Source organism: Petaurus breviceps, unplaced genomic scaffold (genome assembly GCF_028583685.1).
Source record: "Petaurus breviceps papuanus isolate PSGF00001 unplaced genomic scaffold, PetGlider_PUasm1.0 90205, whole genome shotgun sequence".
Lineage (NCBI taxonomy): Eukaryota > Metazoa > Chordata > Mammalia > Diprotodontia > Petauridae > Petaurus > Petaurus breviceps.
This window is the reverse complement of record NW_027187196.1, coordinates 1,799,134-1,824,684: the sequence shown is the minus strand read 5'-3', so window position 1 is coordinate 1,824,684 and position 25,551 is coordinate 1,799,134. Positions and strand designations below refer to the sequence as shown.

Below are 25,551 nucleotides of genomic sequence, written 5' to 3'. Positions count from 1 at the left end.
TCTCTCTCTCTCTCTCTCTCTCTCTTTCTCTCTCTCTCTCTCTCTCTTTCTCTTTCTCTCTCCTCTCTCTCTTTCAGTGTGTGTGTGGGGGGGGGGCATTATTGGATGACCTCTGAAGTCTGTTCCAGCTCTAACTTTCTAATGGTTTCACAGTTATGTAGTCCTAGCCGATATCATGTGCATAGGCTCATAGGAAAAGGGCAGGAAAAGTTCAAATCCATCCTTGGATACTTCATTTCTTTGTGTTCATGGCCAAGCACTTAATGTCTTTGGGCCTCAATTTCCTGTTCTATAAGATGGGGACCACAACAGCTGTCATATCTATCTCCCAGAATGGTTGGAGGGCTTCAGGGAGACTGGAGGTAAAAGTGAAAGCCATCTATTCCACAAGTAGGAAATAGAATTAAGTCTTGTCAGTGTCTCCAGGGGATCCAGTTGTTTCTGATCACTGCCATGGGTGATGTAAACTTAGAAGCTGTTCAGGTTTGGTTCGATGCCACCTATACAATGCTCCTATCCACCTGCTTCCTTTTCTCTTTTCAGTCTTTCTTACAAGGGCATCTTTCTGGGAAGGGGATACAATATATTCAGAAAAGAAGGTGATGGAAAAAGCAAAAGATAAGAACAAAAAAGATAGAATAAGCCCAGCTTCCCTCAGCCATTTTGTTATCAATGGATCCCACTTTGGTGACTTTGTTCGGCGTGTGGCAGCTTGCACCAAGTGGTCTAGTGGTGCTTCTGCTCTGGCTTTTTCCATCTCAGCATTCTGGGGCTCTGGCTTTTTCCCTTGTCCTTTTTTTCCAGGGTCTGATGATTTATTCACATTTTGTCACTCTGTTAGAAGCTGTTGATTCTCATGCTTGGCCTTTCACAGTCTTCTTTAAGAACTCAGGAGCTTTAATTTCTCTCTAGTTTTCTGGAATTCTGTGATTAATGTCCCAATTAATCCATTATTAAATAATGGGCTTTTTGCGGTTTTCCTGGGATGTGGTCATGTAAGTCTCTGTATGTGTGCGTGGTCATTTTTCTGAACTGTTTTGGCACATGCTGCTTTTTGACATCTTTTGCAGTGTCGCCATGGACTCACCTTTTCATGTGTATATTCTGTCTCCTAAATTAGATTGGCAAACTCCTGGAGGACAAGGGCCATACTCAGTGAGAACTCTGCATCCAGTCTGCCTTAGTTGCTGGGTAAGTATTTACTCAGTGACTCACCTGAGCACGTCTTCAGTCTCTGCTGTTTGATTTTTTTTTCCTCCTGCAAGATTTTCTTTGTGAGGATTTCTCTCCTTCCCCCTTTGTTGTTGCTGTTGTTCTGCTTTCTTTGACAATTTCTTGCCTTTTTTTTGACAGGATTGAAGAGAAGCCGGGGCCTACACGCTCCTCCCTTCGCCATCTTGCCGAAAGAGCTAGTCCAATTATGATTGGGCCTTGCACTGGTAAGCATCTTCAGTAGGACTGAGGATTTGTATTCCTTTGGTTTCACGTATCAGGGTCTTATTCTGTGTGTGTGTTTTGTTTGTTGGTTTGCAGTAATAATATTTTACTAATGGGAAATGAATAATTCTAGAGTATTAATGAAGGAAAGTACTGAATCTCATCTAATCTGCATAGCAGGTAAAAATGCAGAAAAATCTTTGCAACCATTACTGCCTGTTGCAGACAGGATTCATGTGGGGTAGAGGGGATGCCTGTAATGAAAGCATTTCGTCAGCATTCCCCATACTTTTTATTTCATCTGTGAGGTCTACCAAGCTATGGTGTTATGCTTAACATAAACAGAAAAGCTGTTAGTGCTGCAAATAGAATCAATTGGATTTTTTCAGATTTGAGAAGCTGCATTTTTTCAGTATGTTTCTGAAGGTACTAAGTGGCATCCTTTTTTTTCCTGCTAACATCAGCACTGGTTTTCATTTTGTTTTGTTATTAGTTTTATTTATAAAGATGGGTACATACGTTCCCAGCTTTCTTTAATGATGATACCTAGCACTTAGAGCTGAAAGGTTTGTAAAGCACACAACTATCCTGAGAAGTAGGTGTTCTTTTTATCAATATTCTACAGATGAGGAAACTGAGGCAGACAGATGTTAAGTGACTCATCTAGGGTCATACAGCCAGTACATGTCTGAGGCTAGATTTAAACTTGGGTCTTCCTGACTCCATGTCCAATACTCTGTCCAGTATACCACCTTACTACCTTAATTTTATTAGTCAGTATCAGTCAGCATAAAGGAACACTTTGCCTTGGCATAAAACGATAGCTGGGAACCAGAAGTCTTTGGGACATTTGAGTCAGGAACAAGTCTGCAGCTTGGCCCAGCCTCTGCCTGTGGCTTGGCTATTTGTTTTGTTCTATGCAAAGAGTGAAGTAGGAGCTGAAAGCCCCCATTTGTGGTGTCTACAGAGGTCAGTAAGCATTTATAGAGAAAGAATAAAGTAAACAAGATAAATGACAGATCAAATGAGATCTTTGTAAAGTGCTTTGCCAGTCTTAAAGTTCTATATAAATACTAGCTATTACTGTTACTATTAATAATAATAAAGGAAGGGAAATAGTTGCTGTTCAAGACTAATAATAACACGTATTGGGCAAAACAGAGTTCTGAAAGGTCTTATTTATTTGCTTCCTTTTGGGTCTCTTTTTCTGCCTCATCTAGACATATATATGAGTGCATACAAATACACACTTTTACACACAGGCATACATGCATGTATACCTCCTCTCACTCCATAACATAGACAAGGAGGACAGATTCAGTTCAGATGCATACTTAGCCCAGCAGAAGATAGTGTTGGGCCACTTATCATACTTTTGCTTTATTATGGTTGATATGGGATGCTGGGAGTGCTACGGTGGGCTGAATGCTGGGCCTGGAGTAAGGAACGCTCATCTGCCTGAATTCCATTCTGGCCTCAGACATTTACTAGCTATGTGACCCTGGACAAGTCACTTAACCATGTTTACCTCAGTTTTCTCTTCTGTAAAATTAACTGGAGAAGAAAATGTCGAACCACTCTGGTATCTTTGGGGTCACAGAGAGTCAGACATGACTTAAATGACTCAACAAAATGGTTTTCATGCTTTTCTTTTCTCTCTGTATAGAATCGCTGGTTTGGGAGAGACCATTTGACTTGTGGTGGATCTGAATCCATTTAGTTCTTGGATTCTCATGAAGCAGAATCTTCTGCCATATAATTCTCTGTGCCTCCCACAGGCCTAAAGGAAGCAGCCTGGCATTTCTGTCTGTGGATTCAAAGAACTGCACTTGCCAAAATCTGATTGACATCAGCATGTGCTCAGGTAGTAGTTATGGAGTTTTATCGGAGTTAAATAATCCCATAGCGCATTTGGCCTGATGACCTCTCCCTCTCTCCCTTCCTTCCTGGGGCTGGTTTTTGTTTGTTTCTTTCACACTAGGCAGCAGCTAGAGAGATTCTGTGGCTGTTTTCAGTGAGTCGGTGCTATGGGCATTCAGATTATGTTCCCTCACTGAGTAGCCCTAGGTCTCCTGGATCCCACAGCCTATATCTAGCAACATCCTTGCTAATGGTCCCATTCTTGACTTGAATGAGGACTGTGGGATCAGGATCAGCTCTAGGCAAAACTGCGAAATAGGTGGAAGGAAAGGTCAAACTGACTATGCTTTTTATCACTGGAGAATCACCACTCATGGGGCGTGCAGCATGATCTTCTGAAGACAGCACTTTCTTTTTTAATAGGTCATACAGCTAGTAAGTATATGAGGCCAGATTTGAACTCTGGTCCTCCCAGCTTCAGGGCTGGTATTCTATTCACTGATCCATCTAGCTGCCCTTTCAACATGTTCTTTTCCTGCTCCAAAAGCTAATCTCATCTCTCCCCCACCCCACCAAGCATTTATTAACTATGCAATTAGTCTTTCTCTGGACCATATCTTCAGATCTTCTCATCTCATCCTAAGCTCTATCCTGACCTTAGAAATCTCAAACTCAGCATGCCCCATCCTCAAGCCCTCCCCTTTGCACGGCTTCAGGGTTACCATGGAGAGCACCACTGTCATGGAGGTTACAGGTCACAACTTCAGTATCAGCTTGTTACTTTCTGTCATCCCATATCTTCTGTTTCTTGTTTTGCTTTTTCATATGTGTCTATTTTGTCTCCTGAATTATATTGGAAACTCCTTGAGGCCTCTCTTAGGTTCTTGGTGAATATTGACTGAATGACTCAATTGAGTAACACACACACATACACACACTCACATATGTGGGTGTATATGTTCTAGTACTAGTGATATTTATAAAGATGGAATTGACATTGGTCTAATCACTGACAACAAGGATCAAACTTTATTAAGTAGTGCCCCAGACTCCTCTAGAAATCCATCCAGCAAAATGATTAGCACCTCCTTGTCTCTGGCTGAGTCTTTTAGCTCTGTGAGAATATTAGTGGTTCCTAGTCTGACATCTTCAGGTCCTAGATTGCAGGATTGCTTCTTTGGAGCTAGAGGTGACCTCAGAGGTCACTGTCCAGAAAAAAAAGCCTAAGGCACTAACAGGGAAGTTATATTTGACATGGCAGAGTTGAGCTTTTGAGCCCTGCACTGGGTATGCTACTGATGCCTCAAATTGGCTCCATGGGCCACATTTACAGTACTTGCTGTACACATGCAGGGAGGGGGCAGTTAATCACCTTTTTTCTCATCTTCCAAAGGAAGCACAATCTCACTGAGTCCATTTGTCTGCTCTAGCCAAATTGGATTATTTTTTTCTTCCTGAAATAAAACATTTCAAAATTACTATGCTTTGCTGTCAGGCAAGGATGATCACTAAGATCCCAGGATTCAGGCCTTTTGAAAGCTTCTTAAAGCTGTTACTACAGTGAGGAAATAACAAGGATTATAAATTACTGCCATGATCTTTCCATTCTTAGCTCCACTCATGGAAAAGGAGACAAGGGAAGGGGTTTAAGTAACCCAACCTGGAAGGCCTTGCACAAGGTATGGCTGTTTCCTTGACCAACCAACTTTTTTGAAAAGACTATTGGTTATTTTATTTGCCAGGCCTTGTCCCTTTCAGGAAGAGCTATTTCTTGAAGCCAGAACATTTTTTAAACTCTACAAAAAATTAGTTTTTTGGATGCTAAAATAAGAAATGGAGTTCCTTGGGCTAAATTTGGGGGGCATAGGTAAATGGCAGAATTTTCCCAGGTGCCTTTTGCCTTTGTTTTATTTTTTAAGACTTCTTTAACCTCTCTGGATTCCAGTGTGCCTGGGAAGACAGGAATTGTAAGAAGAAAGAGAAGCAACAGAATGTGTTTCCTTTGAGTCTAATGCAGTTTGACATTTTTATTGCTATTTGGAAACATGATTTGCTGGAACAGTTAGGCCATGCCCAATTTTCTGAGCTCTCCCTTCACTCCGAGAAGGACTGATGACAAGCCAGCACAAATAAAGGGGCCTTGTGAAAGGTTGATGCTGTCAGCAAGCTGAGGGGGTATTCCTATTATACCAGGTCTACTGAGGGAAACTGGCTTCTCTTGGGGGGAAACTCTCTGCTAGACTGCAACTTCCTGGATCTTACTGCTACTAAGATTTTACAGAATTCCACGATACATAGGTTAAAAGAAGGATCATTATTGTTTGGTGATTTCTTATGATTCTTACTTGAAGGTTCAACTGGAATAAGGCAGATAGAGCACTTCATAGGCTCTTTGAGCTGAAAGGGACAGAAGAGACTTAGCGAGCTCAGCCTTCTAATGTTAACAAATGCCTAGGGCCGTTAAGTAGAACTAGCAGAGGCAGGATTCTAACCCAGGTCCTTGGGGTCCAGATCCAGCTGTTACTTTCTCATTGTACCATTTTGTAATTATAATCGAACTTTCCAGTTCTCGAAGACAGAATAAGGTGATTTTTGTTGTTGTTGAGTCATTTCAGGCCTCTCCGATTCTTTGTGACCCCATTTTTGGGTTTTCTTGACAAAGATACTGAAGTGGTTTGCCATTTTCTTCTCCAGCTCATTTTACAGATGAGGAAAAGGTGATTTTTGTAATCTGTACAAAATGCATGGTGTCCCCAAACTCTTTTTTTTTTGCCTTTTGGAGGGCAATTGGAGTTAAGTAACTTGCCCAAGGTTACACGGCTAGTTTTTTTGTGTTCAGTGCCTGAGGCTGGTACCGAACTCAGGTCCTTGACTCCGGGGCCAGCGCTTTACTCACTGTGCCACCTAGCCGCCCTATCCCCAAACTCTTAATGAAGTTTAAAGCTTTAATAGCTTAAATGGCACTAAGACTTCTGGGATACCCCATATATAGGGTAGATTTCTGGGAAATCTGAGATAATTTCAGAGTTTGATAATTTTGAAATTTCAATGGTTTGATTGTTGAATGTGCTCTCCAGCTCAGTATGGGAAGATAGAAATATTGCTATAACCTAAGTGAATATAGAAATCGATTAATTTTCAAAATAAGATCTGATATCTAAACCACTTAAGGAATATTGAAGGATGTATGTTTTGGTTGGTTAATAAGGTATGTATCATCTCTAATTCTGGTCTGTGCAAATTAATCTTCAACTGGACAAATAATTTAATTGCTTTTATATAAATATACTCAAATATTTTTACTTTTTCCCCCTCACTTTCCCACTTCCAAGTGATTGAGGGGAAAAAAAAAACTTCAGTGACTTTTAACCTGAAAATTAGACAAGCGAAAGTTCAGCCTCAGGCCTCTGTCCTATTCAGATGCACACATTTCTAAATACATGGTGACTTTCTCTTTCTGCCTGTCTGTCTTTCTTGCTCATGTGATGAAAACAATGTCTGGTACTTTGGGAACATGCTTGGGCTATACTATACGCTATCCAGAATGTATTGGGTTTTGTACATGGCAATGCTTTGTTAGCTTAGTTCATGTCAGGTGTGTGTGGTGTAATTTAATTTTTATTAAACTATTAAATATTATTAAAATATTAGATTTTCCACTGATTCAGACTAGTTTCTCATCCCCCATTCAGTTAGTTCAAGTCGGAGTGTACACTAGAAAGACCTGTACTGCTTGGGCACTACAGAGTTTTTGTCCTGTTTTGACTTTTTTTAACTGATCATCCCGTGGTCTTGAAGACCAAAGGAGTTAAAACAAGGTGATTATTTCATATGTCATCACATTTTTTCAATTTAAAATTTTTTAAAAGGCTTTATCTCCCTATCTCGCCTGGGTTAGAAGTGCAGCAGTTGCTTACACACCCAATACCACCACTTTGTTTACAAATGTGGACTGTTCACCCCTCCTTAGGCAACCTGGTGGCCCTACCCCTCTCCCTACCCCAAATCCCAAAGACTCTCCATATTGGTGCCAGGCTTAATTAAGTCAGACTAGTTTAGCCCACCACAGCGTGAAACACCTGAGCTCCAGAGAGCTGCCAGCCTCAGTCTCCCTGGTAGCAGGGTCTGTTGGCATGCCACATCCAGCCACACATCATCAAATTAACATGAGCCTAAAACCTACATCTGGACCAAAGATGCATGCAGTTTCCATGGAGTGGCTAACATCCTCCCACAATCACACTGAATGGATAAAAATTCTCACTTAGTTTTTCTCTCCCCTTTCTGCATTTTCATTGAGAGATAAATCATTCTAGATAGATGGAATGTAGTCCCCAGATCTAAGTTGTGTGAAAGGCCCTCATTTGTCAGGGAAGCCTAGGAAGGTCACTTTAACATCAGGATATGCTCCATCCATATCTGTATCCTTAGAAGCTGGGGTAGACTGGAGACTGCTGAACTGCTGAGCCAGTTGTTAAATTTTCAGTTTCAGCATTTATACCTTGGAATTCAGTAAATACCATGTGGTTTTTAGCTTGATTGTTGTTTTGGTGATTGTTTAGACTTCAGAAAGCAATTGAGGTTAAACTTAAAATTGTGTTGTGTATGCATCCCCTCACCCCCAGCTGGTTGTTAAACATTTACCAGCACATCCCTGTTTAGATGTATGGGAAGAACCTGAGAAATATCATAGTTAAGTTCAAGGTAGCATCTAATTTTCTGTAGTTTAGTACAAGATTCTTAACCTAGGGTTTATGAGCTTAAAAAACTTTTTTTGATAACTATTATTTTAAAATAATTGATTTCCTTTGTGTATTTTATGCATTTAAAAATATGATTTTGAGAAAGGGTAAGAGGGAGTCTCTGAAACACAAAAGTGTAAGAATTCCTAGTTTAGTACTTGAGTTCCAAGCTAATCTGTGAGGTGATAGGCGTGTGCCGTTCTGCTTCATAGACAAAAGATTTCACTATTTTTCTAAGATGGGGGATTTAGGTTTGCAGCCTTCTTTAACTCCTGCTAAGACCAGCAGCAAAGCAACCAAGACTTGTATGCTTTTCAATACATTCCTCTGTAAATAATTTTTCCTGTCATTCACTAATTAAACAGAAGAAAACAAAAGAAATACCTCAAAGGGTTTTTTTTTTCCTCTTCCACTTTCTCCTAACTTAAATTTGGAATGAAAGAGGCCCAGCTACAATAGAGAGGCAGTTGAAATGACCATTGTATGATATATTTTTGTTGTCATCCATTCTAAAAAACTCGACTTCAAAATAAACTTCTCAGCATTTTTTTTTGTGAATTTGCGGAAATGCCTTTATTGCCTCTGTTAGTTAGCATAGGGTGGGGTACGACAGAGGAGACTCTCCATTTCTCATAGTCGAGGAATGCCAGACATTTCTTTCCTGGAGTGAATCCAAGAATATCAATATCAAAGAATATCTTGTTCAATTTGACTGCTTCTTCCTTAGCTAATTATGGAGCTCAAAAGCAGAGAGCTGCTTTGGACTAATTATGCCTGAAATTTGGCTGGGATCGAATAAATGATTCCTTTACCTATCCTGAAATGTATAGGGTTCCACAGAAAAGATACCAATTCTTCCTCACCCACCTACAATTCAATGCTCTGTTTCTGTGATAAAATACCAGCCAAGCCATCTGGTTGACCATGGTACCACCCACCAATGGACAGGAGATGAAGCTGGCTCCCACCTCCAGAAGGAGGCTGACCTCTCTCTGCCCTCCCTTGCCCTGACTCAGTACAGTCTGGTCTTAATTGAGCTCATTGCTACGGTAAAACTGGCCACTTGAGGGACACTAGCCTGTATAAAAATGGTGACTGCATTAGGAAAAAGCTTTGCAGAAACCCAAAGGGCTGCCAGGGAACGTGAAGGATTGAGGGACAGTCTTCCTTGCTGCATGAGCTGCCGAGATGAGCATTAAAAAGCCACCAGACTTTCAGAGAGTCACCAAATTGTTTTGTAAAACGAAAGAATAGTCGTGGAAGATAGAATCTTCTATTTGTACATTTTGCTTGCATTTTGTTACAGTAATTGGCCGTTATTTCTTGGCAACCAGGAGCTGTGCAGTTTGTGAATATATTTATCCAATTTCCAGTAGAGTGGGAATAGAAATGAATATGAATTGGCAATGGCTATCCCAAATGAACATAACGAAGTGTGACTAATGCCATGCGTTTTCCACTGAGAAATTATTAATTACATTCAAGACGCTCCACTGCCCTGTGGCCTTTGGATGTCTAGATCGAGTCAAAATAGAGTTATTAAACCACCCCACTAAAATCGTCCGTCAAGTACAGACAATACAAGCTTGGCCATCCCTGTGCCATCCCAGGTCCAAGGTATGTCCTTTTCCTTTACGAAAGCTATCTTCTTCCCAGACACCAGCACAATCTTTTACAGGATGGGAATAATGGACCCAGCTGCTGGGCCTCATGCAGTCATTACGAGGACCTTCTATAATAACAGTAGCTAACATTTAGATAGCTTTTAGTATTTTCCCGGTGCCACGCTAATTGCTTTCCAATGATTACCTCATTTGATTCTCACAACAACCCTGGGAGGTAGGGGCAGTTATATCCCTATTTTACAGATGAGAAAACTGAGACAAACAAAGGGGAAGTGACTTGGCCAGGAAGTAGCAGAACTCGGGTCTTCCTGACTCCAAGCCTAGCTCTCCGTCCCCTGTGTCACCTTGCTTCCTGTAGACCATGTGAGAAGAGGTATGTAAAAGCTTTTTGCAAACTGTCAGATACTACACAGACATAAGGTGATGACAGAGTGCTGAAAAATGAAGACAATCAACCCTGGAACCCAAATCACCATAATAGATTTTTTCCTCTAGTTCTTCCATTCATATGACAGAATCCGTGAACCTGCAGAAGGACCCCAATGGTAAGGTCACATTAGGGAAATATAAAGGAAAAATCCATCACTTAACGTTCCTAAGTGGTGAGACAAATGCATCCTTTGCTCTGTATCTTCAGCAGAATAAAAGAAATATAACATATCTTGTCATGGCCATATATTTATGTGCCTATATTTATTACAAATGTTGCATGGAAGAGGAGAAAACTTTGGACTCCTTAGATTGAAATCAAGCATATATGTGAGCCCCCCACTTTTCATTTTGGGGGGGCTGGATCTGTGGCTTCATTGGTGTAGAAACTCCCCATCTCATTGGAGATGGCCAGCTAGCCCGTACCTTTAACAGTCTTTAGTGCCTTGGGCACGGGGAGCTTAAAGAACATAACCGCCAGGGTTACCGAGGTAGAACTCGAACCTAGATCTTTTTGATTCAAAGTCTGGCCCTCTTTCCACTATACCTTGCTCTTTTTCACATGATCTATATATGCCTTGAAATTTCATTTTAATTAATAAGAAGATTTGGGCTGATTAAGCTCTGGTAAGTATTATATAATCCACTTATGGAGGGAACTTTCTATGGTGGTCTATTATTGGGTTTATTGAGAACCCTGCTAAGTGCTTTCTGCTCTTCCCCCCATTACCTTGCTTTGAATTTTGTGTCTATTTATTTATATGTGTAAATGTGGTACATTTGTCTTCCCCTATAGGATATAATGCTCTCTTTGAGGATAGACACAGTTTCATTTTTATCTTCGTACACCCAGAACCTAGCAAAATGCCTGGTGTGTAGTAGGTGTTTAATAAATGTTCATTGATTGATTGATAATGAAGTTTATGCTGAAAGTAACAATGAGGGGCGGCTAGGTGGCTCAGTGCATAGATCACTGGCCCTGGAGTCGGGAGGACCCGAGTTCAAATCCAGCCTCAGACGCTTGACACACTTACTAGCCCTGTGACTTTGGGCAAGTCACTTAACCCCAGTTGGCCTCCAGAAAGCAAAAAAAAAAAGAACAAAGAAAGTAACAGTGGTAATATTTTTTGGAGATAGCTTATCTAGTTTAATCTATTTGGGTTTTCTTTTTCTTCCTACCCTCCAAATTTAGCTTTCAAGCCCTAGTTCTACCCATGCCAGAGGCAGCGTGCCTTAGCAGATAGAGGACTAGATTTAAAGCCAAGGAAACTGAGGTCGTTTTGCCTCTGACCCCTCCTGGCCATGTGACACTGGGCAAGTCAATGAACTTCTCTGTGTTCTAGAGAGTTAAAATACTCTCTAGAAAGTAACGGTGATGTTGGTGTTCACCGGATGCATCGTTTGTTTTGTCATTCATTCCACAAATATTCATTGAGCACTTTCTGTATATGTATCACTGTGGAAGATACAAAGGGGTACAGAACAAGGTTCCTGCTTCAAAGATCTTAGAATCTAGTTGAAGAAATAAGATTAAAAGGCAACTCTCTTAAGACCATAAAAGCTGCAGAATGGGTGCCAACCTGAATTGATAGAGGGAGTGTTCTCACATGTGTATGCAAATGGGCACTGTTCAGAGTTAGAATTATGCAAAATATGGTCATTCCAGTTCAATGGAAATATGTAGTACAAGTTCAAATAATGTGAACACTTCATGGGATTCGTTATTCAAATGAATTGAAACCTGGCTGTATCAATGAAACCACAGGTCCAGTCCCTATCTGTGTCCCTGTTCTTTCAACCCACATTTCCTTCACAGGTTAGCTCTTTCAAAAGATTTTAATTCCCCATTTCAAAAAAAGGGGAGCTTTTCTTTATTCTGCAGACTGTGTTCAGAGTATTTTCCCTACTTCTATCATTATTGCAGATGGTTTGTTGAGATATGACTAATGATTACTTTGGTAATCTGTTTCAGTGTCTTAAATTGAAGATAAAGATAATTGGAAGTTCCATCTCCAATTCATGTAAAAGGTGACTCTGAACAAACTTTGGAGCTACAGAACCCACAAAATGACACAGAGAAGCTAACCTCCTGCTGAAGCAAGCAAGCAGCCAGCGCAGTGTTCTGGGACACTACCCCAGCCACTGCAAGCCAGAGGTTTTAGCCCCAGGGCAGGCCTGACCAGCCACTGACTGGAGGGTCTTCAGATCACCAGCATCTGTGGCAGTTTCCAGAATTATCAACCCATAGATACCCAGGACAAAGTGAGAGGTCAGTGCAGTGAGGACTTCAGGATCCAGTAGTTTGGGATTGCGGTCGGCCTTTATATCCTAGAGGGAGAAGCTGTTGAAGCACAGTGGCCGTGCAGCTGCTGCCATGTGGCAGCTTCAGCTCCTGGCCTGCAGACTGTATGGAGACCATGTGACCAGTCTGAGGGGTAATAGCTCTTGCTTTAACCTGCTTGGACCTGTATTGCAGTCTAGGGTGGAGGTCCTGGGGTGTGCAACCAGCTTGCCAGAGCATGTGGAGGCTTCAGAAAGGGCACCCAACTAACACCTTCGGCAGCTGAGAAAACCCCAACATTTGGGACAAAGCTCCCCTCTCTGGTAGCAGAGTCCTACTGTGGCACAAAGCCCAAAAGTCAAGTAATTGAGTGGCAACATGAGTAAACAAGGGAAGCAAAGCAAACAGAGAAAACATTAGACTCCTATTTTGGGGACAAAAACGATCAAAGCATGGAACCAGGAGGAAGACAGTGAAGTCAGAACTCCTGCACCAAAAGCTTCCAAGAAAAATGCAAGCTGGTTACAGGCCATAGAGGAACTTAAAAAGGATTTTGAAACCAAATAAGAGAAGTGGAGGAAAAATTAGGAAGAGAAATCAGAATGATGCAAGAAAATTATGAAATGAGAGTCAACAACCTTACTGAAGAAAATAACACCTTAAAAATAGACTAACTCAAATGGCAAAAGAGGCTCAAAAAGGCAGTGAGGAGAAGAATGCTTTAAAAAGCCAAATTTGCCAGATGGAAAAAGAGTCTCAAAAGCTCACTGAAGAGAATCATTCCTTCAGAATTAGATTGGAGCAAATGGAAGCTAGTGACTATATGAGAAATCAAGATACTATTAAACGGATCCAAACAAATGAAAAAATAGAAGGCAATGTGAAATATCACATTGGGAAAACCATTGACCTGGAAAATAGATCCAGGAGAGATAATTTAAAAATTATTGGACTACCTGAAAGCCATGATCCAAAAAAGATCCTAGAAATCATCCTTAAAGATATTCTCAAGGAAAATTGCCCTGATGTTTTAGAACCAGAGGGCAAAATATAGATTGAAAGAATCTACCAATCACCTCCTGAAAAAGATCCCCAAAAGAAAACTCCTAGGAATATTATAGCCAGGTTCTGGAGTTCCTAGATCAAGGAGAAAATATTACAAGCAACCAGGAAGAAACAATTTGAATATTGTGGAAACACAAACAGGATAACCCAGGATCTGGCAGCTTCTACACTGAGGGATTGAATGACTTGGAATATTATATTCTGGAGGTCAAAGGATCTGGGATTAAAACCAAGAATCATTTACCCAGCAAAAGTGAGTATCATGTTTCAGGGGAAAATATGGTCATTCAGTGGAATAGAGGACTTTCAAGCATTCTTGCTGAAAAAAACAGAGTTGAAGAGAAAATTTGACATTCAGATACAGAAGCAAGAGAAGCATGAGAAGGTAAACAGGGAAAAGAAATCATAAGGAACTTATCAAAGTTGAACCATGTACATTCCTACAAGGAGAAACAATAATTGTAACTTAGGAAACTTTTTTCAGTATGAAAATAATTGAAGGGAATAGAAATGTGTGTGTGTATACACATACACATACATATATATGTCTATATATGAGGGTATATGGGCATACGAATACATATGTGAATGTGTGTATATATGCATACAGGTATACATAGATAGAGGGCACAAGACCAGTTTAATAGGAAGTGATGATACTTAAAAGGTGAAATCAAGAGGCGAGAGAGGAATATAATGAGAGGAGATGGGGAGAGACAGAATGGGGTAAACTATCTTATATAGAAGAGGCAAGGGAAAATGGTTACAATGGAGGGGAAGAACAGGAAGTCAAAAGGGAATCAACCTTACTCTCATTGAGTTTGGCTTAGGAAGGTAAGGACATACACACTAAATACGGTATCTCACCATACAGGAGAGTAGCAGGGAAGGGGATGAGAGGGGGAATAATGGAAGGGAGGGCAGGTTGGGGGGAAGGGAAGTTTGGAAGCACCTACTTTTGAAAAGGGACACAATCAAAGTAGAGAATAGAACAAGTGGGAGGTGGGATAGGAGGGAGGGAAATATAGTCCGTCTTTTACAATATATCTACTATGGAAATGTTTTGCATAGCTACACATGTACAACCTATGCTGAACTGCTTATCTTCCCAGTAAGGGTGGGTGACAAGAGAGGAAGGGAATGAATCTGGAATTCAAAGTTTTAAAATCAAATGTTTCATATATATAAATATATATGTCCATATATGTATATATACTATTATCAATATTATTTTACATGTAAATGGGAAATAAGATATACAGGCACTGGGGCCTAGAGATCCACCGTGCCCAAAGTTGGAGGGCGTATGGGAGAAGATATGGGAGAGAGCAGATTGGAGGAGGGGATATCCAGTGGGATCGCTGTTTTGGAGTGGTGGGTAGGGGAAAAACAGAGAAAATTTGTAATTCAAAATCTGGTGGAAATGAACGTTGTAAGCTAGAAGTTAATAAAGCATTTGATTAAAAAAATAAAATTAAAAAAAAGATAACTGGAAGTTAACTAAAATTAGAAAGCAAAAGCCCAAGGAAATATAGAGAAGTCTTTATCCATAACTCAGAGTTAGTTATGAGATAATTTGGTAGAGCACATGGTCCATCTCAGTTGACCTGAAATGATCAGTCTGGGTTAAAAAAAAAACATTCCATTTAATTAAGTAACCCTAGTTCTTTCACTTTTTTCCATTCTTAATCTTCCAGGCTACCTATTCTTGGTAGGTCATTCAGATTTGTTTTTATTCTTCAATCTCAGGTAACTATAAGAAGTTTGCATAGGCCCATTAGGTCCATTTATCTCCCTCCCTTAACAAAGATGCCTCTCATCAGCTTTTCCCTCAGAGACTTTTGTCCATATTTGCACTTCTTCCCATTATAAAGATTATGTTGATGGTACATGTTTCATCAATCCTTATCCTAGGGACAGCCAGGAATCTTCCAGGGCACTGACTGAGTTGTCTTGGGATATAGGACTGGCCAGAGAGAGTTAGAGACTTACTTGAAATATAGCATGTTATAGACAAAAGACTGCTGTATATTTGGAGTCAGAAAGCCTAGGTGTGAATTCTGTTTCTCTTTGTTGATGTGGCTTTTGGTAAGTCACTTAATCTATCTGGGCCTCAATTTCCTCATCAGTCAAATGATAAACTTGGACTAAGTGATCTCAAAGGATTTTTCCAGTCTTGGAGCCAGAAGATACCTTATAGGCCATCTATTTCAACTTTCATTTTACAGATGGTGGAAGTGAGGCCCAGAGAGTTTAAGTGAATTGCATAGGGTCTCATATGTGACAGTGTCTAACAAAGCCAGGATTTTTTCTCCAAACCTGCATTGCACTACATTTTTCAGTTTCTGGTTAAAATATTAAAAACCTCAAGGTCATCACCAACTTCAAGGTCATTTACTAAGTTGCTAGAAAATTTAAACATTTCTCAGTTTCATAAGGCTTGATAATATAACGGTAAAGTAATTTTAACAGTATGAAGAAATATTTGACCGTAGTCTAAGGGAAAATTAACTGATTCATTGACCTGATTTAGACCAGGGGGAAATATTGCACAGTTTAAGAATATGAGAGCAGTAAAAAAAGTTCATAACTTTAACAACATTTCACTGCCTTAAAAAAAATGAGGTCTATCACTTAGTTTCTTTATAGTGGAGATTTATTCATTCCTAGCCTCACCTTTTGCTATTTGATTCCAGTCCAGTGTAAATATTCTTTGTGAAAGGTAAACATTTATTATTTATATTCTCAGAAAAGTCCAATTTTATAACAGTATTTCCTTATGGCTTCTCCCCAACACTATAAGCAGTTGTAAAATTGCTTTTAATCTACATACCTATCAGTATGGCAAGTACTGATTATTCTTTGAGGGAATTTCTTTTTTTAAAGCTTGACTACTGCACATTTCCTAGTTTGAGACTATAAATAGGCCCCAAAGATGACCTTGTATAACTAATTGTACTATTTAGCCCTGTGTGTTCCTTTGTGGCAGTCATGGCCTAAAGCAGGGACCAGGAACCTGTGACCTTGAGGTCACATGAGGCCCTTTAGGGCCTCAAGTGCAGCCCTCTGACTGAATCCAAACTTCACAGAACAAGTCCCTTAATAAAAGAATTTGTTTGGTAAAACTCTGACTCAGTCAAAAGACCACACCCACGCACCTAGAAGGCCACATGTGGCCTCAAGGCCACAGGTTCCCCACCCTTGGCCTAAAGATTAGACTCATGCTAATGTCCATAGTAGGGAAGAACAATTAGCAAATTCATGAGTTGTGTACTTCTGTTTATATTCCTATTTGAACCTAGTCACTTTATATAAGAATTTTCTCTTTATTGCAGCCACTAGAAATGAAAATATGTTTGAATTTCGACAGGTTTTGCATTTCTTATTGTTACATACAATTATATGGATTCCCAGCACTAATCAAGGTAGAAAAGGAGGCTAAAGCCAGAGAAGACATTGAATGCCAAGCAGAAGAGCTTGGAATTTATTTTGGAGAAAGTTGGGAATCATTGAATTTTTGGTCTACTAAAGGGTACATGCAGTTCAGTGATGTAGTTCTTAAGAAGTTATAGCAAGGTGGTGGCTAGGTGGCTCAGTGAATAGAGCACCGGCCCTGGAGTCAGGAGGACCTGAGTTCAAATCCGGCCTCAGACACTTAAGACAAATGCTAGCCATGTGACCTTGGGCAAGTCACTTAACCCCAATTGCCCTCCAAAAAAAGAAAAGTTATAGCAAGACTCTGATATGTGTGTATGTGCGCATAAAATATTCCCTAGAAAGTAGCAGTGATTTGCTTGTCATTCATTCCACAAATATTCATTGAGCACTTTCTGTATATGTATCACTGTGGAAGATACAAAGAGGTACAGAACAAGGTTCCTGCTTCGAAGATCTTAGAATCTAGTTGAAGAAATAAATATAGGCTGGTAAAAGTTAATATAGATCAGTAGAAATGCTGTGAACTCCAGGGAGGTGGGGATAACTAGGAATTTGACTGTGAAGACAGACTTCACAAAGGAGCTTCAGTTTAAGCTGGGCCTAGAAGAGTGGGCAGAATTTGGATGGGCAGGGAAAAGGGAATTTCATGTTGGGGAGCAGGTGATCAAGAGAAAGCAACCTAGTTTTCCCCTCTCTAGCAGGACTCTTTTAACTATGCAAAAAAAAAAAAGAACATGAAAACTACAACATTTGGCAGGATGAGCTGTAGAAAATAACTGCCTTGAGGCTACATTGAAATAAGGAAATTTCACTGAAGCTCAGATTGCCTCCATGTTATTCTCCCATCCATCCCCTTTCTTCAAAGCACACAGCCAACAGCCCAGTTCAAGCCCTCATCACCTCTCACTCACATTCTTAAAGTCTATCTCTTACTCATCACCCATACGACCACCAAAACAATTTTCCTAGAGTACAAGTCTGACCATATGACTTCTCTATTCAATCAATTCCAACAGCTCCCTTGTTCTCTGTTTAGCTTTTAAAGCCCAAGTCACGACTTGGACCCAGTCTACTTTTCCAGCCTTATTTTCATTATTCTCCCCAGACTGGTCCAACTGGCCTTGTTGGTGACTCTTACCTAGGTCATTCCATCCCCCATTCTCCATTCCTTTGTACTGGTGTCCTCCAAGCCTGGAAAACACTCCCACCTCACCCTTGCTTCTCAGAATACCTTTTCCCCCTCAAAACTCTGCTCAAAGACATGAAACCATTCGAATCTCCTCAGTGATACTCTTCTCAAATCTCAGATTGACCTGGGATTTATTTTGTATAGATATTTGTATATACATGTTACTGTCCCTCAGAGCAAAAGTTCCCAGAGGGCAGGGACCCTTTAATTTTTTTCCTTTGTATACCCAGTATCTAACACAATTACTGAATATTGCCAGTAGTGGCTTATTAAATGCTTATCAGTTGATTGATTTTTTCATTGTTTACTTAGGAAAAGTGCTTCTTCCAGAAGACATCCCCAAAACACAGAGATTTCCTCAGAAAGCAAAAAGGATTGGGGGGTGGGGAAGGTCCAAGGATCTAGCTCTCAGCATATGACCTTATAAAGTTGGGGGTTTTTTTGCCTTTTTTTGGAGGGCAATTGGGGTTAAGTGACTTGCCCAAGGTCACATGGCTAGTTTTTTTTATGTTAAGTGTCTGAGGCTGGATTTGAACTCAGGTCCTCCTGACTCCAGGGCCGGTGCTCTATTCACTGTGCCACCTAGCCACCCCTCTTATAAAGTTTAATAAGTTAAAATTCCTGCCCAAGAAATCTGGTCACAGTTGGCTTGAGCTCTAATCATGGATTGATCCCTTTTAGTCCTGCAAGCAGTTACACAGAAGAGATAACCAGAAGCTAAGTAGTGAGTAACAGTAAGTTATTGCACAGCCACAAGGCAACCACCAATACAGCCAAACCTTTCCCATGAGAATCCTTGGTAAGCCTCACTCTTTTCTATACTAGTTAATAAAGGGAGCCTTGTGACAGTTTGTCTGTGCCGTTACTGTGGAGACACAGACCATGCCAGAGAGTGAGGACTGCTATATTTGTGATGCCAGATGTCAGGCCACTTTCCTGAGCAGTACCTGCCACAATCTGGGCCGAGCCCACTAAAGCCATTTTCCTCTCTGAATAGGACTAGATTTCAGGCACCTATACTGATAAGAAAGGCTTTTCACACCCATATTCAGGTCTCTCCGGCCCTGAGATTCCGTTCTGCATTTATTTATATCTAATAACAGAAGGCTCATTGCTTTCAAAGGTGGTCCAAGCAGGCCTGTCTTAGAGCAGGGAGCCTTTGTGTGTATGTGTTCTGGACCTCTTTGGCCGACTGATGACATCTATGGGTCTCTTCACAGAAGCATGTTTTTAAATAATTGAAGGAAATGTTAAATTGCAGTTATAGATGTGTAAAAATCAAGATGTCATTCCCCCTCCCCCATCTGATCTATAGACATCCTTGGAGGGTGAATTTATAGAAGCACATAAAATGAAATGACTTGCCCAGGGTCATAGAGCTAAGAGTAGCACTCCAGCTGCTAGGCCACAAAGACAGAGTGTTCCTTTCCCCTCCAAACTTTTCCTTTTAGGCTAAATCAATAAATACATCAGTCAATTAGTATTAAGTATCTACTATGTGTCCGGCAGTGGGAATATAAGTACAAAGAGTAAACTAACAGCTACTCACAATAAGCTCATGTTCTGACAAATACATGAAAGGAAGGGAACAAGGATTTATTAAGCACCTTTTATGAGCTGGGCACTGTCAGAAGTACTTTTACAAATATTTAGCTCATTTGATCCTAACAAGAATCCTGGGAGAAGAAACTGAGGCATACAGGTTAAGGGATTTGTACAGAGCTTGGTCACTGTGCCATAGTGCCCTTTAAGAATGTATGCAAACAGGAGAAACATAAATACTAAGGCACTACACACACACACACACACACTCCTATCATGCTACTCTGGACAGAACACAGACTCAAATGCAAAGTAGTTTCAGAAGGAAGGCACTAGAGCAAAAGCTTCAGGCACAAGACAGCTTGGGCTGTGTCTTTAAGGAAGAAAGAGGCAATGAGGGAGCTGGCCCCAGGCACGAACAAAGACACAAAGGTGGGAGATGGATTGTTGTCTGTGAGGAACAGAGAAAAGGCCAGTTTGGTCGATGGAAGAATGTGAGAAGGGGAGTAATGTCCAATGGGAAGTGAGCTTGGGGGTCCGATTGAATACGGCTTTAAAAGCTTAACAGAGGAGTTCCTATTTAATCCTGGAAGCAATGAGAAGCCACTTGAGTTGTTTGAATAGAGAAATCAGTTGGTCAGATCTGCACTTAAGGAAAATTACTTTGATTGCTATGTGTTATGTGGAGTAGTGAGAGACTTAAGGCAGGGAGACGAATTAGGGTGCTGTTGCAATCATGGAGGTGAGAGGATGTGTGCCTGAACTAGGGGGGTAACTGTGTGAGGAGTGAGGAAAGCTTGCGTGAGAGGGATGGCATGGAGGAAGTAAATGCCAAGGTTTGGCAGCTGATTGGATCTGGGGTGAGGGAGAATGAGAAGTCAGGGATAATGTGGAGATAACGAACTCAAGGCACTGGAAGGATGGTGGTGCCTCGAAAAGACATAAGGAGAGTTTGGGGAAAAAAAGAATGAGTTCATTTTGAAATGTGATGTGTCCAGGACATCTGTTTTAAAATGTCCAGTAGGCAAGTAATGATCTAGGACTGTAGTTTGGAGGAGAGAGATCAAGATAATTTGCTTAGAGATGATAGTTAAAGCCATGGGAACTGAAGAGGTTACAGAGAGAGAAAGAGAGAATAAAGGAAGAAGAGAAGAGGGCTTATGACAGGTATTTGGGGAATAACTGGGGGGGGCGCATAATGTGGATGATGAGCCAGCAAAGGAGACTGAGAAAGAACAGTCAGACAGGGTGTAGACTAGGAGAGAGTGGTGCAGTGGTAGTGTGCTGGGCCTAGAGTCATGAGGACTCATCTTCCTGAGTTCAAATTTGGCCTCGGACACTTACTAGCTGTGTGACCCTGGGCAAGTCATTTAACCTGGTTTGCCTCAGTTTTCTCCTCTGTAAAATGAGTTGGAGAAGGAAATGACAAACCACTCCAGTATCTCTGCCAAGAAAACCCTAAGTGGAATCACAGTGGGTTGGACATGATTGAAAAAATGACTAAACCACAAAATGAATTCAGTTATCATCTGTGTGTGGATGATTCTCAAATGTATTTATCCAGATCTAACCTTTCTGTTAACCATCAGTCTCACATTTCTTAATGGACATCTCTAACTGGATGTCCCATAGATATCCTAAACTTAACATGCCCAAACTGTGCTTATCATTCCCTCATCCCCCAAACATTTTTGTTCTTCCTAGGTTCCTTGTTACTGTTGAAGATGTCACCATCCTCCCAGCCACCCAGGCCTTACAACCTAGATGTGGGCATGGATTCCTCACTCTCATCCCTCACATCCAATCTGTTGTCCAGACCTGTCAGTTTTATTTTCGTCACGCTTCTCCCCTCTGATACTGTCCTCATCAGCTCACTCCTGCGCTAATGTAGTTGAATGGTCCCCTTGATAGAAGTCTCTCTTTATTTTACTCCCCCACTTAGTTGTCAAAATGATCTTCCTAAAGAACAGGTCTGACCATGTCACACCCCCCCCCCCACACTTGTAAGAAACTTCGGTGTCTCCTTACCATCTCCAAAATCAAATAGAAAATCATCGGTTGGTTTTCAGAACCCGACACCCCTTTCCCCCTCCAGTTTTCTTACACCTTGCTTGCCCTACCCCACACCATCTTCATTCTTACACTACCCTCCTTGCTGTTTTCCAACAAGACACTCCCATCTCCCTCCTCAGGACATTTTCCTTGGTTGTCCCCCATGGCCAGAATGCTCTCCCTCCTCATCTCTGCCTTTTGGCGTCTCTGGCTTCCTTCTATAGGAAACCTTACTGATGCCCCTCCTGTCTTTCCTCTATGGATTATTTCCAGTTCATCCTGTCTCTAGCTTGTTTGTACATAGTTGTTTGCATGTTGTATCCCCTTTTAGACCATGATTGTCTGTGTCGCTAGGGCTTCACACAGTGCCTGTCACATTGTTTCTTTTGTCCTTTTTTTTTTCCTTTTTGGAGGGGGGAGGGCAATTGGGGTTAAGTGACTTGCCCAAGGTCACACAGCTAGTAAGTGTTATGTGTCAGGTTGGATTTGAACTCAGGACCTCCTGACTCCTGGGCCAGGGATCTATTCACTGAGCCACCTAGCCACCCGTGGTTTGCCCTTGGAAGAGGACCATGACATCCGGAAGGAGATGCCATGACTTGCAAGTGAATTGGATTTAAGAAAGGGCTGTGTAGGGTCACCAGCCTCACTCCTGTGAAGCCAAGATATAGGTCAAGAGGACTGAGAGATGGCCCGGGCCTGTCACATAGTAGGTGCTTAATAAATGCTTACTGACAGAATGAGATGGGGAATCAATTAGGGAGAGATGAAAGTACTGCTTGGTTGAGCGAGGCCCCAGTTAAAATTGGGCAGAGGTGGATTTGTGATTGCACCTGTCCAGCAGAGGTAGAACTCTCCCCGCTGTGTTCAGTAGCTGGTGAGGAGCAGAGGAGGTGAATATGGTGGCAGTACCACGGCGCTGAAGCGTGGCCAAAGCAGCAGAACTCACTAATGCCTCAGCTCCAGGGCATGGGTCTGGTTACTCCGATAATAAGTCACATGCAAGTCAGTGAAATGGCCAACTTCAGCTGGAGGAATAAGTGTCAAGGATGGGGTTAGGTGCTGGCATGCAGCCCCTCCCCCACAGGCCCCTAGTCCTTCCCCCCCCCCCCCCCCGGGGCCCCGCCTCCAAGGGCCCCTAGTCCTTCCCCCTCCCCCCGGGCTCCACCCCCACGGGCCCCTTCTTTGCCCGTGGGCGGAGCTCGGAGATCACCGCTCCCCCTAAAGGCCTGTGCGTGGGCCTTCCAGGCCTGAGCACAGGGAGGAGGAGGCAGCTGATCTCCAGCTGTCTGCGAAAGAAAGACATTTTACCAAAACTAACTTTAAGATTTATTTCTCATGACTTTGTTCAACAGAGGGAACGACACACTTCCTGAGGGGACGGCGGCTGAGACAAGTAAATGACACTAGGGGAGAGCTCGCGAGGGCGTCGAAAGCACAGCTAAGCGATGACAGAGGCCTGTGGAGCAGGCAGCTTCCAGACTCCTCCCCTCCCCCACCCCCCGAGTCCTGCCCCTGGCGAGACTGCGCATGCTCCAGCTCGAGCGCCAGTTGACAGTTACTCTGTACCTATGGGCGGTAGTTTAAGCAATACATTCCTGAAGTGTAAGCAGTGTTCTCCCTCGCTCCTCAGAGGCTCCCTCTGGCCGTCAGTCCTTATTGTTGCTGTCCCCGCTCCCAGGAGTGCTGGATTGCCTTGGTGAGCCTGGGAGGCTCCTTCCCGGCGCTTTAGTCTTGGGCGTGTTTGTAGAAGCAGTTGAGTCCGAAGGGACAGCTGCCTCGGCCTCCATCGAAGTAACGGCAGGGCTTGCTGCGCATAGCCTCCTTGTACTGTTCAATGAGCTTCTGCTTTTCTTCGTGCTCCTCCACCCAGAACTCACTCGGGATGACAAAGTTCGAGGTGACCCGGCACTCTGGGCAGGCCTTGGTGATTTTATTTTCAAATTGTGTGGCGCGTCTCCATTTACGGATGCATTTCAGACAGAAGGTGTGATTGCAGTTGGAGAGGATTCCGAAGCGGACCTCGTTGGGGTTGACCTTCTCGTAGATGACCTCCATGCAGATTCCACATACCAGATGCCGGCTACGCTGGACGGCAAAAGCCAGCTCCATGTCCTTCTCGTGGGCCTCGATGCAAGATTTGTTATGTCTAAGTCTTTGGGTGGCGTCCTCAGTGTCTGGGAACTTGAGTCCACACAAGTCGCATGAATCATCTTGCAGACACACGGGTCCCTCTTTACGTGGACGTTCTCCTTCCGCAGTGTTCTTTGGTTCCTCCTCCTCCCTTGGCTGGCTCCCCGACTTTTCCTCTGTCACATGGCCCTGCTGGGATGCTTCACCACAGGTGTGGGGAAAACGTCCATAGTAAGGTTTTCCGGGAACAAATTCGATAGCATAGACCCAGTCATCTGTACCTGCTCCTGTAGCAGCAAAACTGGCATTTGATGGTTTTCCTGTGCCAGGACTGACTTCAACTTGAGGATACTCCAGTGACGGGAGACGTGGGGAAGCTGGAGGATGGAGTTTTAGAGCAGCCGGTTTTACGTTACGAGCCCCATCACGTTCACTTCTGCAGCAGTCTTCAGGAGCATGGTGATAATCACTACGCACCATGGCCTCCAGATTCTTGGGCAATCCATGGGAATGTTGGCAGTTGTCTCCTTCTTTACAAAACCCATTCATAAAATACCTGCAGGTGACTTTTCTGGTCCTGGTACCTCCTCTGTCATTGGGGTGACCTTCCCCCTCCCCTTCCCGACGAGGGGACGAGGTGCTCACCCTGAGAATGGTAGCCGATTCCACTTTTGCCACTGTCAGGCTTGATCTTGTGGACTCCTAAGGTAATATTTAAGTTTAAACAGTTGGTACTGGAATCTAGGAAAGAATACCAAGACAAAGACACATTTCTGAGTTGAGTTGAAAGGATAGCTATCTGGTCTTCATAAACATTGTAGGCTGGCCAGCTTATGTGTGATTTTCTCAACTCTAGCCGGCCCATAGTGACTGGAGGGTTTGGTTTCCATAGAAACAGTGACAAGTAAGAGTTATCCTTTATGATGAAGTTGTTGATTATCACGCTTCCACCTCTTGGTCCTGATGTCAGGAAAGATTACTCTTCCCTTGACAGAAAATTGAGACCTTTGGGGTAAGGGGTGAAAAGTAAAAATAAGCTTTAGGGCTCCTGAAAAATCAGTTTAAGGGGGAAAAAAAGAAACCATAGAATACAGAGTAGAAATATTTTTGGTTCAATTTCACTATAACTTAGTGAATTCCTTGGCTTAAAAACAAAACATATGGGGGCCCATTAGTAATTCATAGGGAAAATCCTGACACTTTAAGAAAATGACCCTTTGCAAAAACTATTTTCTTAAATCCATTTCCAATATTTCTCTCTATCTTTTTCTTTCAAGGTTTCTGAAACAGTAGTTTATTTGATTTGAATATAACCTGTCAGGAAATCACTAAATGGCATTTTGACGAGGCATGTGTGTGCATGTGTGTCTGTGGGTGGGGGAGAGAGGAGAAGGGGATTAGGACAAGTATTCAAGAATGTTCTGCTAGCAAAGCTCCAATTAGATAGGCAAATTAATCATGACTTTTTTTAGTTGCTTATTTGTATGGCATACACAAAATCTACATTTAATATTTAATTCATCAACAGCTTAATATTGTATTTGATTATTTAATTAGAATTTAGAATATTTATTAATTTGAAGTAGAGCAGGATTTTTTTTTTCCTGAGGAAGTATTTACCTCAAAACAAAGTTGTTTTTTTTAATATGAGAAAAGAATAGCTATTATGTGTGATACCATATGTAAAGCTCATTTATCCACTGAGTAAGTTCAAGGAATAGAAAACATTTTAAATGTCAACGTAATTAGGTCACTTTA

The 25,551-nt window shown here is 41.9% G+C and overlaps 1 protein-coding gene and 1 pseudogene across 1 annotated transcript in view; both read right to left on the bottom strand.

The window, feature by feature from the left end:
* Positions 1-25,551, bottom strand: part of KLHL4 (kelch like family member 4) — a 165,219-nt gene that overhangs the window by 86,266 nt on the left and 53,402 nt on the right. The gene's annotated exons all lie outside the window — the stretch shown is intronic.
* On the bottom strand, positions 23,317-24,683 carry LOC138176829 (E3 ubiquitin-protein ligase makorin-1-like; annotated as a pseudogene).